Source organism: Ovis aries, chromosome X, assembly GCF_016772045.2.
Source record: "Ovis aries strain OAR_USU_Benz2616 breed Rambouillet chromosome X, ARS-UI_Ramb_v3.0, whole genome shotgun sequence".
NCBI lineage: Eukaryota > Metazoa > Chordata > Mammalia > Artiodactyla > Bovidae > Ovis > Ovis aries.
The window spans coordinates 109,061,903-109,076,977 of NC_056080.1; the positions used below are offsets into that span (position 1 = coordinate 109,061,903).

The window sequence follows — 15,075 nt, forward strand, 5'->3', positions numbered from 1 at the left end:
AACCAAATCTGGCACTGAAAGCTGAGTGTACTAATTCCCCCCCAGAACAAACCAGATTCCCATGTTACTAGTCAGGATTTTATGTACAGTAAAACCTTAATTAACTGAAGCCCAACTAATGAAACATTTTATTTCATGTTCTATACTTAACTTTTATGAGAAAAAGGAAGGTGGTGATTAAGTGAGTGGGCATCTTGAATGTATGAATACTTAAAGAAAAACAAACTAATCTCCTAAGAAATGGTCTGGTCCTATTCATCACAAGCTCTTACTTTTTCTGTACAATAAAGACTGATTTCATAATTATGAACTTGAGACCCTGAAAAAATACTCCAAATATTAAAGTAAAACTCAATTATGTTCACTAAGGTAGCAAAATGGATTACAGTCTTATTAAATGGTTTAACCACAAAGACTGAAATAAAAGATAGCTGTACTACTTAATTTTTTAAAAGCCTCAATTAACATCCCTTTCCCTAAGTATCTAGTTAATCAGGACTTTTCTATATTATAGAACCATATCCTTCACTATCACATGTGAAGGGAAAGGGAATATTTCATTTTCACTTCTACACCTACTACTGATGTGACACCCAGATGTTCAATAAATATTTCTTAAATGAATTAATAATATACAAGTACTGCTACTACTACTATTATTAGCGTGCCTCAGCAGCCATATTGTCTTTTTCATCTTCAAAAAATTGCTAGCTCTGTAGTCATATATTGCTGTCATGTCATACAAGTAAGGTACATACAATTATAAATAAGGTACATATGGTATTATGTACATTAATCATATTAGGCTATAAGATATTAAAACCAAAAGGGAACCTGAAGGTCATCTAATTTAACCATAAAACTTTACAGAGGTGGAAACTATGGTTCAGAGAACATAAGTGACTTGTTAAAGGTCATACAGCTTGTTAGTGATAGCAGTAGGACTGAAACATTGGCCTTTCTTTCCCTATTACAAATTGGCCCTGCATTCTTTAAAGTAAAGGATGAAACACGTCTACATTTTTTGTGTGCTGAAACAAGAAGTTGCTCAGACTTGTCATTCCATTTTGACACTAGAGCACTCGGGCACAAAGAAGGCTGGCTTTTCTCTACTTTATGAGAAGGCTGTCCTGTGTATTTATTTTGTATCCTTGCTACTCTAAATTCAATCTGATGATGTTTTAAGAGACAATAAAAGCCAGAATAATGCATCATAGATTTATCTTTCAGTGGCAGTAATGCAGGAATTGCCATCTCCTATTATATGGCAGTAATTTATAAGAGTACCTGTTGGGCACCAAGACATGAAGAGTTGTTTTGTGTTACCACACTAGTATCTTCTCACTTTCTTTTTAAAGAAATTGTAATTCTTGGTAAATTAGTTGCCCACACAGGGACTGTCATGAAGCAAGGTTTGGGGCTGCAGTATTCAAAGTCCAAGGGGCTGTAATGAATAAAATATATTCAAAGTCTAGGGAAGAAACTGCAAGGCCACACGGCAAGCACTCCATCTCTAGCTGAAGCTTCCATGCCACCTTGATTTTAAATCTCATTTGGTACTGACAATTATGAATGTTACATTATGTTCATAATGTTAGGTAAAGCCTTTTTATGATAAAGGGGGAGGTTTTTGGTCATTTGCCTTATGATCACATTGAGAGATTAGCTCTAGAAAGAAGCTTCAAAAACTATATATAGTCTGGAATGGCATGCTAAAATCTAACTTGGACAATAAAAAAAGGAGTTTCTCATGGCAAAAAAGCCTCAATAAGAATTCATGAGATGATAGTCTACAAGAGTATGAAATATTTCAGATTGTACCCTGTGTATCACTTTGAGGCACAAGAGGCAGAAAAACCAGTATGCTGTATGCTATCAATCCTCTAAACACTCAATAATCTTTGTGTATACAGAGGGAAATTTTAACAGAAAGAAACCTGATAACTAATGAAGAAAATATTAAGAAAAGTAATAATGACCAAAATAAACCCATTTCTTCAGTTTCTGAACTGTAGTATCTATTGTCTTTGCGAAAATGGAACGCAGTGATGAAGAAGAGATTAAAAGCATTCTAAAACTTAATGGATGATCAACTCAAAAATATCATATACTTACTTTGCTGTTACGACCAATCATAAAGTGTACCTGAAAAAAGAAAAATGCAATTTTAATTTCCTTGATTTTTTACGTTTATATTATTAAAAATAATAGCACAGCTTTTAAATTTATACATCAGAATGGTCATTTGAGGAAAAATGGGCTTTCACAACTCTAATCTTTTATAGGCCCCCTTTTTTTCACTTTTATAATGGTGATTAAAATTCAAGATAGGAGTTACCCACAATGTTTTTCATCTCTGGATCTGTTGATTTTCAACACTGGTTTCTCTGAGTCATTGTAGCTATAAACAATCATCACTTTCAAAATAAATCACAGTATGGATAGTGGGCAGGAGGGACTAATGCCTGCAAGGTTTCTATTCAGTCTACTTCACTTCAAGCTCTACTTAGTGCATTTTTACTTCATTAATCAATGGTCAAATACTTAATAAGTTCCTTCCAAGTCAAAGAACATCACTCACCAGTCCCCGTCATTGCAGAGCTGAGTTATAGCAGATTATTGCCACAAGAGATTACTGAGATGCTTGACAAACTAGCTTATAATGTTTCATTCTTACTCTGTCAGGTAAAATTTAGCTGAATTAGGATTGACATCAAAGGCATTTCTGAAAAGGTCATGATCTTATCACATTGCTTAGATTAAGCACTGTAAGGATTTGCTTCAGGTTGAGTAGGAAATCTTTAAAATTCTAGACAACTTCCAGAAGACATGTGGACATTTCTCCCTCAGCAACCTCAGTGAATTTGTTGGAAAGCCATAATGTTGACAGGGCTGCTTATGTAATTAACTCATTAGACTGAAGGTAATATAGTCAGTGCTTCTTCCATGATTCCAGAGCAGCCAGAGAAAAGACAGCCAGTTGGATCACCATTTTTTTTTTTTTCCACCAGCACATCTTCACAACTCTATCTTTACTTCACCTGTTCTGAAGCTAGTCACTCTGGGCCTGACTCCTCAAGGCTGGCTCTTCTAGCCTACTTGCTCAGACATAAAACTGATCTTACTATGTAAGTTACTGCTTAGACAGCTGTCACATCACATCACACCCCAACCCACCTGTGCCATCCTATCACCAAAGCTCTTCCAAACTCAGTCTCTAAATGGTTTGGATCAGTACCAGCCAGCCAACAAACTGTCTCTATCACCCGGGGACTCTATCACTCAAATCTTCATTCTTAACTACTCATCACCAGCATGTGTCAGCCATGCACAACCAGTCTTCCGTCTGATTGCAGCAGTTTCTTATCTGACAACAGCTCCTAGTACAGACACTATAAGGGGCTTCCCTGCTGGCTCAGTGATAAGGAATCTGCCTGCAATGCAGATGTGGGTTTGATCCCCGGGTTAGGAAGATCCCCTGGAGGAAGGCATGGAAACCCACTCCAGTTTTCTTGCCTGGAGAATCCCATGGGCAGACGGTCCTGGTGGGCTACAGTGCATGGGGTCACAAAGAGTCAGACACAACTTAGTGATGAAACAACAACAGACTCCCTACTCTCATGAGCAACATCCAAGTTGATTGTGGTGATGGCTGCACAACTCTGTGAATATATTAAAATGCATTGACTTGTATAATACTTCAAATGGGCAGATTATAAGGTGTTATCTAAAAAAAATTAAACATAAATTTACCAAATTGGAAAAATTTACCATATGACCTACTCCTAGGTATAGACATAAGAATAATAAAAACATATGCCCACAAAACACACCTGAATGTTTGTAACAGTGTTATTACTAATAGCCCCAAAGCAGGCACAACCCAAATATCTGATGAATGGATAAGTAAAATGTAAAATACCCATATAGTAGAATCTTATTCAGCCATAAAACAGAATGAAATTCTGATACATGCTATAACATGGATAAATCTCAAAAATGTTATGGTAAGTGAAAGAAGCCAGATGCAAAGGACCACATATCATATGTTTCCATTCATAAGTAATATTCTGAAAAGGCAAATCTTTAGAGATAAATAATAGACTAGCTGTTGTCACGGACTGGGGGTGAGAACAGAGAGTGACAGCTAATGGATACTTGGGGCATAATGTAAGCATTGTAAAATTGGTGTGTGGTGATGGTTGCACAATTCAGTAAGTTAACTAAAACTCATTAAATTGTACATTTTAAATGGGTGCATTCTATAGTATGTAAATTATACCTCAATTAAACTAACAGATTCAAAGTGTCAAGTAATATATGCTAAACATAATATAATAGCTTTTATCATTGTTGAAGCGATCAGGGAAGGCCTTCTGAAGAAAGGGACTTTGGATGGTGGGTGATAGATAGGCTTTGGCTAGATAATTGGGGAAGGGAAGAAGGAAGGATGAGGGAGTAGGGTGAGTAGTGACATGTGGTGAGAAATAGTCGTGTCCAACTCTTTGTGACCCCATGGACTGTAGCCCGCCAGGCTCCTCTGTCCATGGAATTCTCCAGGCAAGAATACTGGAATGGGTTGCCATGCCCTTCTTCAGGGGATCTTCCCAACCCAGGGATTGGACCCGGGTCTCCTGTATTGCAGGCAAATTCTTTACCATCTGAGCCACCAGGGAAGCCCCAGTATTGATATTACACCCCTAGTTTTACAGATAAAGAAACAGAAGATCAGCAAAGCCACACACCCGCTAAGTATCATAGCCTGCATGAGAATTCAATCTGTATGACTCAATAGCTCACAATATTTCCACATTACTATATAGTCACTAATCCTCTTCTTTGAGATCACTCTAGGATATTCATTTGATTTCCTGTTTATGTCTCTCATTTAGTAATTAATTATCAACTTCCTTATCTATGTCTTACACTTCAGAAATAATGCCTAGTACCTACAATCAAACCTTAAGTTTATGAAGAGCAAGAAGCACATACAGTAGCCCCCAACCATCCTTGGGGTTGAGGGAGAGATATGTTCCAAAAACCCAAGTGGATGCCTGAAATCTCAAATAATACCAAGCCCTATATATAGACAGATAGTTAGATAGTACTGAATATATATTGATTATATATACATTCAATACTTTTACCCTATACATATATAATTTAATACTTTTTTCCTATACATACATATGTATGATAAAGTTTAAATTATAAATTAGTACAGTAAGTGATTAAAACAATAATTAATAATCAAATACAAAAATTATAACAACATACTTTAATAAAATTTATGGTAATGTGATATCTCAAAATAGGTTACTGTACAGATTTCATGTCTTTTTCATCTCAACTAAGCACTAAACATGCACTGTGGCCATAACATTAGCAGTCTGAGGTGCAACAGCAAAACTAGCACTAATTTCTTTCCCCTTCTTCAGCTTCCTAAAGAGGTTTGTTCTTACAACAGATCTTAGCAACCTCAGTAAGTGATTTTTTTTTTCCTTCCTTACGAAGTCAAGAACTTTCGCCTTTTCACTTAAAGGAAGCACTTTAAGTATTCTCTTTGGCATAACAGAATTGCCAGCATCACTCCTCTTGTGCTTTGAGGCCATTATTAAGTAAAATAAGGGGTACCTCTCAATCAATATCCAAGGTGGCTACTAAAAGGCTGCCCAGTGCTCTGGACAAACTCATGACTCACCTCCAGGCTGGATGGAGTCGACAATATGAGATTTCATAATGCTACTCAGAACAGCATGTAATTTAAATCATGAATTGTTTATTTCTGGAATTTTCTGTATATTATTTTCAGACCACAATTGCCTGCAGGTAACTGAAACGATAGGTAAGGTGGAACAACTTACTATACTTCCTTGCCTTCTCCTCAGTCCCAAGAAGTACTCAGTGAAATATTCTTTAATATTAACCTCAATTTGTACTCATATTAAAGCCAATTTCCTGTCTTTTCCATTAGTGTCAATCTAGCACCAGCGGCTGAAGCCCCATGTTTTAGTCACCTTACCCCATAACTACCTTTATGAAGAACTGCTCCAGCAACGTGTACATAGTCTGCCCTGTGCAGTCTTTTAGATCTTCATGTTTTACCTGAATGTGGACTTGTCCTGAAGGTGCTGCTGTAAATATGTTAGACCCTTGTCTTCCCAGTTTGATAAGAAGCTTATCATGGACAAATACTATGTCTTTTTGTTTGGGGTCCCCTCTGATAACCAGCATAGTGATGAATAAACAACATATTTCCAATGACTGCTTCTTCCAGTGTGTGAATACTCTCATCATCTCTCATGTTGATATCCCTCCCTGCGCTGGAAGAATGGAACCTGGCATTCTTCCACATGCTTAGGCTGCTATAATTACTGTGTGCCTTTGGAAAAATTACTGCCCAGCCCTGGGCCTTTGTTTTGCCATCTGTAGTATGGGCATTGTTTGGAATGAGAAAAATCTCAGTGGTGTTTCCCACTTCTGAACCATCTGTTCAATGTGCTTACTAGAAGTTCTCAGTCATACATTCAATAGTTTCAGTAATCAATCATTTTTGCTTTGATATGAATAAAGTGCTTACTAAAAACTCTTACTACCTTTCTACATTCATTTTTATTAACCTGGGCCAGTTTTCACTTCTTTGTGGCAAACAAGCATTTAATATCTTTCATTCAACTTCAGATACTTTGGTATACTTATCATACTTTAAAACTGCAAAAATATTTTCTCATGTCTAAAGTTTTTTCCTTCAAAGGATGACCTGCTCTCCTGGATTCCCTTCTTAGACACATCCTATAGCAACTCTCCTACTTCATTACATTTGTATTTGCATTTTTCTTTTCTGCTAGTTTTTTCTTTAGAAAAAACTGAGACAGAAATAAGACTTGGATATCAAATGCTGCTGTATTTCAAAAGAAATGGAGCATTTTCTCATTAACTGTTAGAAAAATGAGCATAAAATTTGATAAGGATTAAAATAATTGGAAGAAACTGGAAGTTTTCCAAAATTTTCATCCAGAGAAACCATTTAAACAGACTATGTTATTTTTAAACAGCATCTTACCTTTATATATAGTCTTGAAAGTACCTAAACTAGCACATTAATTTCAAAATGTTATTAGATAACATTTATACAGTTAATAATAGATCTTGTTGCCATGGAACCTTAAACGAATTTTCTAGCTCTGAGAGTAGATTTTTCAGCAATTAAGCCCTTAGCTCTAATGTTTCATTAACAGATTTTTTATATGAATGTAATTATTTGGATGAGGATATTGAAAACATTTCTTAGTTTGCAAATGATACTCAAATTGGAAGAAAAGCAAATGATGAAGGAACCGTAATCGAAACCTTAAAGATGCATATTATTCAGGTGACTGAATCAACATAAGGCAAAATATATTCCTATACTAAGGATACTTGGGAATAAAGTACAATCCAGATTTTCCTACTTTCTGATCTATCACCATCTCTACATCTACTTTGACCAAGGCCTCCACTCAACACACACTTCATAAGAATAGTAATTGAAGTGATCAGGAGAGAAAGGAAACACTCTTGAAATTATTGTCCCCAGGTAAAGTAGAACTAGGAGATTTTTACTGGTTTAATAATCTGCCAATGGCAAGACTGTAAGTCAACCAAAAGAATCCAGTTTATAGCCAAGATGTTCATTATAGTACAACTGGGTTTGAACCAATAGTATTGATCATTCTCTTTCTGTTCAGGACCACTGCTTTACTAATTAAAATGTGATCACTAGCCCAAGTGTTGAAACAGATGGAGAAATACAATGTTTTCACACCTGGATTATTCTCATTGAGTGGAAAATCAGAAATGTATTATCATAACTTATACCTATGAGGAAAAAGAGGACAAATCTTGGGGCATGATAACAGAGGATGCGTCATCTTGGGTTGGCAGTAACTAAAGATTTGTAGGAAATGATCAACTTATGTAGTTCCGGAGGCAAGAGCTCCCAGGAAATGACAGAGGATGAAGTCTTTTACAAAGAAGCTTCAGATTTACATTTAGAGAGAGAGTCTTTCTGTACAAACGTGGGTTCTGAATTCGAACTTGTCACATGTTTAGTGAGAAGCAGAATTGTTATGTGAACTCAATTCACCTGTTTTAACCAAGAATCATATCTCAGATTTTTTTTTAAAGGAATAAACCAAAGGAATATATGTAATTAGTAATAGGTGTGACTCCTATTTCAGTGGCCTGAAACTTGTTACTAAATTTCTATGAGTTTCAGTTTTTTAATTCATATAATTAATATGAACAATAAAAGAGAGTGTCTAACATAGTAAAGTAGGTACTTGATAAATAGGATTATTATAATTAGTATTAATTATTAGTGAGAAAATATGTTTTCTATTTACCCCACCTCATTACTTGCTTATTGATGGCAATGTTTCCTAATTGCAGTCTCTATTTTTTTTATAATTTATTTCATGGTATCTGCAAACCAAATCCATTGTGACGATGGCAAACATACAGAAATAGCAATGCACTGAAGGTAATAAACAGAACATAAAGATATTGCTCCCATAATTAAAATGTATTTGTAGTCTAGCTGGGGATATACAACATAAGCACTGATATGAAATGGTTTACCATGTAACATCATTAATAAGATTATCCAAAATATTTTAAAAGCTTAGAAAATGTTCACAAGCACACTGGCCATAGTTTAGGCTGTTTTAAAGTATTAACTATTACTTACAGCTCTATAAATTAAGGACTATTATTATTCCCATTTCACAGATGAAGAAACCGACACCAGAACCTTAAATTGGTTCTCCAATGTCACACAGGTAATAAGTGCCAACAGGAGGATTCAAATCGATCTCTAAAGGCCATGAGCGGAAACACTTCACTATACTGCTCTCATATCTATCAATCACGTACAGAGAAAATTCCTAAAGGGCTGTGGATGGAAAACTAAATGATTTCAAACAACAAAGACTGGACAATATACAAAGATAATAAATGCCTATAAAGTAACGGAATAAAATTCCATGTTTCATTCATTAAAAGGGTGGGTCATGTTGAAAACGCCAAGATATCTGATGCACGATACTGGATGCTTGGGGATGGTGCACTGAGACGACCCAGAGGGATGGTAAGGAGAGGGAGGAGGGAGGGGGGTTCAGGATGGGGAACACGTGTATACCTGTGGCGGATTCATGTTGATGTATGGCAAAACCAGTACAATATTGTAAAGTAATTAACCTCCAATTAAAATAAATAAATTCATAAGAAAAAAATAAAAGAAAGAAAAGGCCAAGATAGCTAATGATAATCAGTGGCATCAGAGTATACTATTTCCATCTCCATTTATCAGAGGCCTTTCTTGAGGAAGGACTATTTTTGCAATAAAATATGCTGGTCATATTGGAACAATATATTTGAAAGCCACAATTTTTATCTCAATAATCATAATGAAAATCTTTCTGTATACTGCAAGTATTTCTGATAAACAATATGCAATTTATTTTGAATGATTTTTCATCTTGCCCAAATCTTATTTCTAATAGTGGCTTATGTTCTGCCACAAACATTTCTCAGATAAACTTCTTTTAGTTGTGAGAACACTTTCTTGGCTGCAATATTTCTCCATTGTCCTATCCATTCAAACAGGTTACAATAAAAACCCTATTATGTGATTTTTCATGGGATTGGGAAAAGAAAACATCATGAAGAGGAAACTGATAAAAGGAAGATTTATTGCTCTGTGGAGACTTTCCTCAGGAGCTTTCTCTGTAGCTGACAGCTGTGCATTTACATCTGTTTCAGGACAACATGGAGGCAGTAAGGGATCACATGCAGGCTTTCTGTTTTGGCAACCCTAGTTTCCCACCATGAAATGCTCTCCTTACACTGTTGTAATGTAAAAGAACCACCTGAGGCTGAGATGAGAAGCAGGGATAATCATGTGAAGCATGCTTCACTTATTTGAGACTCAGATCACTGATTGCCCCAGCCCTGTGTTTTCTAGTGTTTTCCAGGTAGGTTTCCTAGCTCAACACCACTCAAAGTTTGGCTCATGGAAAGCAGCACCAATATTAGCATCACCTGGAAGCTTGTTAGAACTACAGAATCTCAAGCCCCACCCCAGACCTAATGAATGGAGATCTGCATTTTAACAAAATCCCATGGTGATTCTTGAGCACCTTCAAGTCTGAGAAGCACTGCTCTAGAGATGGTAAGATGCCCAGTTAAAGAAAATATTTTCTATTTCTCGGAGGTAACTGAGAGGGGACATATGAAAAGATCCTGACCAGCAAACAATGAAAAATGAAAGGATCAACTTAAGAAAAAAAAAATTAAAGTACAAACCCAGATATATTTACCAAGCATTGACCTGCTTACCTATGAGCCTCAATTAACTCAGTTTCTTCCCTCAGTTTGTTGGGAGGAAATATCACACTAACGAAGAGCAATACTAGCTCAGCTGTAGAAGATTCTCAAATTTATTATCATCAGATTAAGTATTATTATATAACATTTATTCGCTGTGTACTATATGCCATGCAACTTCCTAGATACTTTTCCATACTTTTCACTGTAATCCACACATGACTTTGGAACCTAAGCTCATAACCACTTATTTCCTTTCTGATCTTTTCTCTAATGTGACTCTAGGATATCTTTTCTGGCACAATGTGAATGCACTACTATTCCATACCTTCACCGAGTGAGAAAGATATTTTCCCATAGGTTCAAAATTTTCTATCCAAAGCTTCTTTGCCTGTATGTTCTCCAGAGATATTTAGCCTCACTCCTGGAAGTGTGCCTGACTCTGATCTGCTTCCCCATCTCCCACTCCCACACATATCCTGAATACTCATTTTCTCTGTCTTCTGGTTTAACTGGAGCATATTGACTTAGCAATTGTTATGTTTGTTTTATTCTTTGTAAAGCTCAATGTTTTAGTCTGTCTTTCTGGGTGACATTTTTGTCCTGATCCTTTTATCAGCCATGTAGCTTTTTATTCGAAGGTCTGTAAAGACAGAAGCTGTATTTGGTTCTCCACTATATTTCCAGAGTTTAGCACAGTGTCTAACATAAAATAAGCACTCAAAAACATGTGTTCACTGAACAAATAAATCTCAGTGACAGCAGTTTCCATGGAGTGCATATCTGTGGGAGCTCTTCTCTATCTGTACCCATCCCCTAGATTATCTTGTTGAGTCCCACAGCTAAATACTATGTATCTACCCCTCAAATTGTAACTTCAGTCTTGACCACACCTTGAACTTCACACTCATGTATGCAACTGCTTACTCCTATCAGCCACTAAGTAAGAGAGATCTCAAGTTGTTCAAAATCTGTCCCTTGATTCTCCACCTTTATAACCCCACCTCTGTAAATAGCACCACTACTTACCCAGTTACTCAGACTAAAAACCTCGTGCCCTGCCTGGTTCCTCTTTTCCTTCTATCCCATAGCCAAGCGATCAGCAAATTGTAATCAAAACATCTTCCGAATCTAACCAGTCCTCACCACTCTCTTATCCGCACCACTATCGGCCTGCACCTAGGCTATGGCAATAACCTTTTTTTTTTTCCTTGTGCCTTTGAAAATTTATTTCTTTTTTTTTTAATTTTTATTTTTACTTTATTTTACTTTACAATACTGTATTGGTTTTGCCATACATTGACATGAATCCACCACAGGTGTACATGCATTCCCAAACATGAACCCCCCTCCCACCTCCCTCCCCATAACATCTCTCTGGGTCATCCCCTTGCACCAGCCCCAAGCATGCTGTATCCTGCATTGGACATAGGCTGGCGATTCGATTCTTACATGATAGTATACATGTTTCAATGCCATTCTCCCAAATCATCCCACCCTCTCCCTCTCCCTCTGAGTCCAAAAGTCCGCTATACACATCTGTGTCTTTGTTGCTGTCTTGCATACAGGGTCGTCATTGCCATCTTCCTAAATTCCATATATATGTGTTAGTATACTGTATTGGTGTTTTTCTTTCTGGCTTACTTCACTCTGTATAATCGGCTCCAGTTTCATCCATCTCATCAGAACTGATTCAAATGTATTCTTTTTAATGGCTGAGTAATACTCCATTGTGTATATGTACCACAGTTTTCTTATCCATTCATCTGCTGATGGACATCTAGGTTGTTTCCATGTCCTGGCTATTATAAACAGTGCTGCAATGAACATTGGGGTACATGTGTCTCTTTCAATTCTGGTTTCCTCGGTGTGTATGCCCAGCAGTGGGATTGCTGGGTCATAAGGCAGTTCTATTTGCAGTTTTTTAAGGAATCTCCACACTGTATTGCTAGTGAGCCTAAAAAACTGGCAATAACCTTTTACACTGGCCTCACTGTTTAAATTCTTGCCTTCCTCAAGTCTCTTTCTAGCCAGCAACCAGGGTAATCTTTTAAAACATAAATCAGATCTTATAACTCCTCTGCTCAAAGGTCTTCAATGGCTTTCTGGCAAACATAAAGTGAATTAACCACCGTGGCCTATAGGGTCCCACAGAACCTGTTCCTGCCTCCCTCAAAATCACTCAGCTCCAACCTCACTGGCTTGCTTTCGGTTCTTCTAATACTCCAAGCTTAAACCCACCTCAGGGTTAAACTGACTTAATCAATTCGTTTGCAATGCCAGTCTCTTCTCCCCTAGGTTTTGTATGGTTACTGACTGTACTTCATTCATGCTTCTGTTCAAGTGTCACCTCCTCAAGAATAAGGATGACCCTGATGACGATCATAGCCAAAACCTATTCCTACTGCATTATACCATTCTTTATCCCTTTGTCTTGGGTTCTTTTCTTTATAACATTTATACCTAACACATTATGCCTACATGTGCTTATTCATTTACTGTTTGCCTTCCCATTAGAATACAAGTTCCAAGAAAGCAGGAACTTGGAAGATCTTCTTTATTATTGCACAGAATCCCTGGTGCCTAGAACACTCTCTGGCACATGGAAGGCACACCAAGAATATTCACTAACTGAATGAAGACTGGTAGACATCACCTTTGTCTTTAACACCTTCCTCATCCTAGTTGGTCTTCCCTGGTGGCTCAGTTGGTAAAGAGTCTGCCTGTAATATGGGAGACCCAGGTTCAATCCCTGGGTCAGGAAGATACCCTGGAGAAGGGCATGGCAACTCACTCCAGTAGTCTTGCCTGGAAAATCTCATGGACAGAGGAGCCTGGCGGGCTACATTCCATGGGGTCACAGAGTCAGACACAACTGAGTGACTAACACTTTCACCTTTCATCCTAGTATTCTCTTTTCGAGCCAAATGAGTAGGTGCCCCTTTTCATCTTTCATAAAGCCTGACATCTCTTGTGGTCTTCCCACAAAGATTAACTTTCTCATTGAACAAATGTATCTACTTCTTGGTTTATTGACAAAGTATACATAATTATCATGCTCCAATCCCAATAAATGCTTAACCCTCCCTTCTAGTCCCATTTTTTATTCCTGAATTCCTGCTGTCTAGATTCTGTTACCCTCATCAGTCAAGTCTGCTTAACATTACATCTGTTGGCCCTGACTCCCCTCTGCCACTTCTGAAGCTGAACATGTCCTGCCTGGGCTTTTTTTTACCTGGGTCATGACTCTGGAAAAATTTACCAGTCTGAAACCCTGATAGGACTTCCTACAACAAATAAATGTCTGTGTGTGTGCGTGTGCGCGTGCATGCATAATCTGTGAGAATACCGAATCTTTTGAAAGTCCCTCAGAATTCTCATATTTTAAAAGATCCCAAAAACCATGGCAACCATATGCTTCCAAGTTTTTAGGACAGCTATGATTTGAGAGAATTTTATTATTTCCAATAATGGTAATTTATTAAAGGACATATGACGTATGTATCTCTTTAGATTGTCACCATGAATACATTCATGTATTAAAAAAAATCTTTGGTCAGACCATGTATCCCAATTTAAAGTTCAGAAAAAAGGTCACTCAGGCCATGTCCTTTTGCTCTGTTAGCCTAGATTCTCGATTCTGGATCTGTACTTGGTGCTGGGAATAGAGAAATGGAAGAAATGGATGAAGTCTCTAAGAGTCACTTGCTTAGAACATTTCCTGAGAGCTACTTCTTTCCTTTATATCTTAAGTACTTAGATTGGCAGCTCAGTTCATATTCTGTCCTTCTGGTAGCACTAGATATTAATAATAACAATAAAGTACCTTTTCCTAAAAACTTCAATAATTTCCTTAGAAATTCATTGGTTTCCTGCAGTCCCTGATACACAATAGTAGTAACAATAGTGACCATTTTAATTGCCTGCTATATTCCAGGCAATGAACTGTTTTATACATATTTTATCTTTTATCCATAACAAACTAAAGTTCAGAGAGGTTAGGCCATTTGCCTAAAGTCACTACCTACCTGGTAGCAAAGCTAGGGTATGCCTGCCCCTCAATCCTCCACTCATCATTCTGTTTCATGCTAGATTAAGTGTCTTAACCCAAAGCTGAGTCATTTGCAACAACTGAGGGTTGTTTGAGGGACCAGCATGGTATCTCCCCACTCAAACTAGAAAGACAGTAGAGGACAAATTTGAAATATGGGTGAACAACCAGAAAGGGGGGCGACCCAGCAGTAAGGAAAACAGAGTTTTAGGCAAGTGAATGGCCAACCTTTTGATATACCTACTTGGAGCAGAAATTGAGTTCTTCATTATTTTTTTACATATTGCCATTTGCTTTCCAGAAAAATTACATTTACTCTCTTCTATAAGTACAGGAGATTGCCTGTCTTCAGAACTTCATAAGAACTAATCTTTGTGAATATTATTGGCAAAAAAATCTGCTTTTAATTTGTATTTTCCACATGTTTATTGTCAATGTGCATTTCTTTGCATTTCCTGCTCAGATCTTTGCCTTTTTCCTATAGGAGTATTCACTTTTTTATTAAGACTTATAAGAGATATTTATCTATTATACATATTAGACCTGTGTCATGTGCATTGCATTTATTTTGCATGTTTATGAGTTGCCTTTTCATGTTATTAACTGTATTTTTTATGAACAAATATTGTTTCTTATAGATTTAAACCCAAAGCCCTTCT

At 37.0% G+C, this 15,075-nt stretch overlaps 1 protein-coding gene and 1 pseudogene across 1 annotated transcript in view; one reads left to right on the forward strand and one right to left on the reverse strand.

Moving 5' to 3' along the window:
- The window catches only part of TENM1 (teneurin transmembrane protein 1), a 900,209-nt gene that overhangs the window by 744,387 nt on the left and 140,747 nt on the right, over positions 1–15,075 (reverse strand). Inside the window, exon 3 of the mRNA XM_027963346.3 lies at positions 2,116–2,145. The gene's annotated coding sequence lies outside the window, so the exon portion shown is untranslated. The remainder of the gene's footprint in view (positions 1–2,115; positions 2,146–15,075) is intronic.
- LOC114111675 (DNA-(apurinic or apyrimidinic site) endonuclease-like) overlaps positions 1–15,075 on the forward strand; it is an 85,932-nt pseudogene that overhangs the window by 21,260 nt on the left and 49,597 nt on the right.